Source organism: Pagrus major, chromosome 2 (assembly GCF_040436345.1).
Source record: "Pagrus major chromosome 2, Pma_NU_1.0".
Lineage (NCBI taxonomy): Eukaryota > Metazoa > Chordata > Actinopteri > Spariformes > Sparidae > Pagrus > Pagrus major.
Window position 1 is genome coordinate 9,422,877 of NC_133216.1, and position 6,000 is coordinate 9,428,876.

Genomic DNA, 6,000 nt, shown 5'->3' on the forward strand with positions numbered 1-6,000 from the left:
ACTTCACTTCATGTTTTAAGGCCTATGCAGTAGCACAAGTAGCATCTTAAGTACAAGCACCAAAACAGCAATGTAGGCCTGTACTGTAACAAAAGAAATGAAGAAAGGTGCGTCAGTATTATCCCTTAAGTGCAATATTTTTGTATATATTATATTATAGGATTATTACTACTGATGTATTGACATAAAAGCAGCATTTCATTGTTGTAGCTGTGGAGATGGAGCTAATTTTACAGCTTTATACAGTTTTATGTTGTATCAACTTTAAGCAAAACATTTATTTGCAAAGTAACTTGTTAAAAATGTATCGGAGCAAGAACCAGAAGCACTTTTTTTGTTTGGTTATGGTTGATTAATGAATGAATATTTAGTGTTTTCATCTATTTCTTTACTTTCATCATCTACTTCCTTATTAGTCATATCGGTAATGTATGTGAAACGTGGTTTACGCAGGTTTGATCGATTGACTGACTGATAACACCCGCTGCAGACGACCACAGAAAAATAGCTGCACTCTCGAAAACAACAAAAGAGCCAACTTTTGTCATCAACATGAGTCTATATGATGCATAAGAGGACGCCCAACTTAAACCCATTCACAAAACATCCTGACCTTGTTTTTAAGAGCACATAATGGCTACTGATGCATTTTATCAGCTCGTATAAAACATTATACATCCATAATCAATCACGACTGTCTCATGAATGTTTATGACTTGTTGTCTGACAACCTTAAAGTACCTTTAATGCTTTTCAAATGCATCATTCAACAGTATGAGACGGAGAGAAAACTTTCATTTCCACGTTTCACACAGTGATAAGTTGTGATTCGCAGTCTTCTATGAGAACTTTGTGACTCATTCTGAAAGACTGTTACATATAATTTCTACAACTGTCAGAAAACATGGGAAAAGGTCATTCAACACATTCATTCTTGTGCTTCTTGTGTTTCAGTGCAAAAAGTAGAACATCTGATGCAACTGCAAGCACACTGAGTGGGTAAAAATCAAACAAATGCTCCTTTTTTCAAGATAAAAAGCTTTCAAACGACGGAAAATTCTCCACATGCAGCTTCTTAGTTCTTTTCTCTGTGTGAGTCACAACTTCTGTGATCAATCTCTTCTTCTTCTCTGATGCCCCAGTGTGTTTTAACGGTCGACGAGGCCGGGACGCTGAGTGCTTAATGGTTATTTAGTTGGTGGAAATTACTCGAACAGAGATGCTTCTGATGTTCAGGTCATGAGCCATTTATGTACTTCAACAGTTGAGGCCGGACTGCTGAGTGCTTAATGGTTATTCAGTTGATGGAAATGACTCAAATACACTCGTGAAGAGTGGAGAGGCAAATCTGCTCATTACAGTAAGTAGAAGATGGATCTTGGAAGAGGGTTTATGATAAATGATGCCACTTTGAAATATGTTTCAGGGAAGTGTATCTCTTTGTTTTTGAGTAACTGTGATGTCCGGCCAGCTCAACCCCGAAGCCCTGGTGGCTCATGTGGGGACGGGAGGATTAGTCTCGTTCCAGGGGTGAAAAAAGAGAGCTGCTGGCAGAGCATCAAGTGAGAATGTAAGTGAAATGGACAGCAGATGGCTCTGGTTCGTGCACCGGTTGTTTGGGACCTGCTGAGCATGGCTGGGCCTGTGCACCCCTCCAGACCTGGCACCTGTCCTGGCTTCCCCCTCAACAGGACTCTTGAAACCAGCAGGCTGTGAGTCTGTGCTAATGCGACCTGTACAACTCCCACCAGGGGAGGAGGAGAGTTACTGAAGCCCGTCCAAGGAAATGATGCCGTTTAGGCCGAAAGAAAATCTTCACAAGACCCCAAATCAAGACCTCTTGCACGTTACATTTCTGACATGTTATACATCCGATTAAGGCAGCAACATTTGAATCTCATATACTTCTTATCTTATGATAAACACACCACAAAGCTGTTGTTGTTGTTGTTGCAGAACAGAAAGGCCACACCTTGTAACCACTTCCAGTAGTAGCCTTACTACTAAGATCAACCAGTGGTTAAGTTGCAGGGTTTCTTACGACGACTTGAATGTCACGTTTTAAGAGACTCCCTAAGGTTATTTAAGTGAAATTCAACAGCTACAAACTGACATTTTCAGGGGCTTCCTGGTTTCACACAGCCAGTCACAGCAAACCATGATGCACTCATTTAAAAAACAACAACGAGAAACTGGCGCCAGATCGACACAACTTCCTGTGACACATCCTTCTCAGGATGTCAAGTGTTGAGTGGATACAAGTGGTGAGAGGTGAAGCATTTGTGTACCTTTATGACAGAGCTGATGGCGTCAATATGACAGGAAATGAGTGAAAAGAGAGAGAGAGAGATATTAAAAGACATGCAACAGAGGTTCTCTGCTGGACTCAACCTGGGACTGTTGCACCCTCGGTTGTGAAAGATATGGCCAGTGTTTCTGTTTAAAACATTTAAATGACATGTGAGCCGGACAGCAGACACACCTGATGGAAGCCCCCCATGGCACTGACCTCTACCCCTGCCACAGCATAGAGAAGTGTGACCCTTACCTGACACTAAAAACTACAGAAACACAAAAAAGTACAGGGAAAAACTGCAAGGGAAAAACACCCCTCCAGTAATTACTACTTGGTATCTCCTGGAACCTTGAGATTAGTGTTTGGACTCTGGAGAGTCTTTTAGCCTGAACACCCTGGAGAGGAGACGAGACAGCAGAGTTAAGTGATTCAAACAAAGACGTTGTCTTAATTACTGAACCAGCTAGCTACATTTAAAGGTCCAGTGTGTAGGATTTGGGGGGATTTAGGGGCAGAAATGGAACATAACATTCATAATTATGTTTTAATTCGTGCTTAATCACCTGAAACTAAGAGCCATTGTGTTTTTGTTTCCCTAGAAAGAGCCTTTTATATCTACAGAGGGAGCAGGTCCACTTCTGGTTTCTACTGTAGCCCAGACAAACCAAACACTGTCTCTGGAAAGGGCCTTTCGTGTTTTTCATGTAGGGATGGGTGAGACGAGGGGTGTTTAGTTGGTTGCAATCTCCAACCAAACCACTAGGTGCCACTAAATACAATAAAACTTAATCCCCTGTTGTTGAAATAACCAGACTAGCCTCGTGTGTTTTTCTTCACTGGGCAGGCCATCACTCCTTGCCTACAAAACATCAGGAGGATGCGTCTGTTCCCCCTCCAGGAGGAGACGCAGGTTCTGGTTCTTGTCATCTCGCGCCTCGACTACTGCAACTTCCTCCGTGCTGGTTTGGCTGCATTTCCGATCTGACCTGCAGCTCTGTGCACCTTTTCTTCAACCTACTAAAGTTTCCTCCTGGGCACCCTGCACTGGTTACCAGTGGCTGATCCCATTCAAGACAATGGTATTTGCCTACAGTGCTGCAACTGGCTCAGGCCCATCCTGCAACCACGATTCCAAAATAAGTTGGGACGCTGTGTAAAACATGAATAAAAACGACTCAGGAAAACCACAGCTGTTTACTGTCCTGGCTCCACAATGGGGAAACAAGCTCCCCGCTGACATCAGGACGACAGAAACTCTGTACATATGCTGTCCCATGTGACGACTCGTCTGTTCAGACTGCCCATAAAACCTCTCTCTCTTTCTCATGTTGCAGTTGATGTCCTTGTCTGATTCTTGTCACTTTTGGCTGAACGCACTTACTGCTGTTGTTTTGGGACAAACGCTGCAGCTAAATTAATGTAATGTACAAAACACACCTACATCATCAATCTCAATAAAACACATTCAACCCCAAAGGTTTGTGCAATAATTTCCTCCTGTACTGTTTTAATCTAAACAAATTGATGAAGTGCAAATCTATGTAATGCGCTTCAGCATGCGGGTAATGAAGCGGACCTTCATTACAGTGTCACCCATTTGTTTTTGTTTGTTTTTCATCCATACGTCTTTAAGGATCCTGCAGATTTTTTTTCTACTGATCTTTACGCAGCTCTAAGAAGACGAAGATTTCTTCCCCAGCCAACGATGGTAACTATGAAGTTTATAGAAACATTGTGGTCATGAAAAATAAATCACTGTTATGGTATGGTTTGAGTTTGGCAACTGAAACATATGTTTAAAGTTAGGGAAAGTTTGTGGTTATGGTTAATAACCTCTGACCTCCTGCATGTGAGTCAGTTGTGCTACATATTAGTCGACATCCTCACTTTGGCACTGGGTGTTAATCGCGAGGTGTGAATCACAATACATCCCTGCATATACACTAAAACAGGGTCACACATTATCCTCTGACTCTCACAGTGACGCATTTTTGCTGTCTTTTATTAAATATAAACCTTATTTTCTGCTATGATTTGTCGCCTGCAGATGTATTCGTGACAAAGTTAACACTCGACTGTTGAAGATGAAATATTGCCTCTTGCCGTTTGGAGATGCCTACTGCAGGAGGTAATAAATGAGTTAAAGATGTTGCTTTGGTTGACAGCGAGCTCTTAATTAAAGCAGTGTGGGATAATGAGAGTTCACCTCCTCTCAGGCATGCACTGCTCTAAACTCAGCTGACACAACAGAAAATTCACATGCAACCTTAGACCTGGGGGACAAATTACTCTGGCACCAGCCAGGCAGGGACTGTACAGGAAGGCAAGCAGCGAATCAATACAGTTTTATAGACCTGAATCATGCCTAAATGTTGCTTCTTACCTCTGATGCTTTCACTTATCTTTGTGTCTCAGAGAGGAGACACTCACGCATATTCAGACCGCTGTGATGGAGGTGATCACGTTCTACCTCTATCGTGACTGTTGGATCATGTTTTATAGTTTTATAGAGTCCACTCCACATTACTCTGCACAGACTCAGGTTACAAACTTAAAAGACAAAAAGTGTTTCATGCAAACTTTGTGCAACAGGACTGGGTTTTGGATTCCAGCTAAACAAAACTCATGGCTGCCATCTACGGGCACAACTGATAACTGAGTTGTGAGCCACAACACTGTCTCTCTTATATTCTTCATCCAGCCCAAGATATGTTGACTGGACTGCTCTTATAGGACTTTTTCCAACTTCAGTAGGACAAAGAGATTTACAACTTGTTTCTCACCCACCCATCCACACACTGATGGTGGTGGAGCTGCAATAAAAGGTGCAGCCAGGGGTTCAGTATCCTGCCAAAGCGACATGTGGACAGACGGAGCCGTGGATCGAACCACCAACACAGCACCAGTGGTGGAAAGTAACTGAGTACTATTTCAGTTGTTATTCATGTGCAGAATTTAAGGGGCTATGTTGGCAGGAATTCCTCATCATGTTTTCATTAGTGTAAAATCACCTGAAACTATGAATGTAAGGGGGAAAGGTGGGTTCTTTTTTTAATTGGGTAGAGAGCAACACTGAGGAGACCAAAAGAGCCAAACTTCAAGGTACAAAGTTTAAAATGTATTTAACAAGTATTTGAATGCATTGCCAAATATATTAAAATCCCAGTGTCCCTTAAAACCTGCATACCAGTGTGGGTGCAGCAGAGAAAAGGTGGTGGCTTGTCAGTCTCCCTCTCTCTGCCGCCTGGTAGGGTTAGTGAAATACAAGAGATCTACCAGATGCAGGTTATCAGGCAGTCAGATTAGTCAAGGGGAGTGCAGACATCAAGCAGTGATAGGAAGAGCAGGCACAAACCAATTTGCAACAATAAAAGCATGCAATACAACAAAACAAACTCATGCAAATAAAAACAGAGCAACAAACTTTACACTGCAAAAGAAAAAGAATAAAAATCATTCACTCAATGGAGAGCCCTCCGGTGTTATGTCAAAGTCTTTTCTCTCGCTTACTAGATCACTAAGTAACAAAACCTGCCTGCTTATTAACAGAAGCGGATGTTTTACTCTGCCTTTTCATAGCACTGAGATCAGGGTTTCTAGGTCTAATTTGGAATTCTTACGGTTGTGTTTTGCTCTGGACAGTAGCCAGGCTGCTAGTGGTAGCCATGTTGCTAACGCTGTCTTCGCGACAGTGGCAGCAGCAG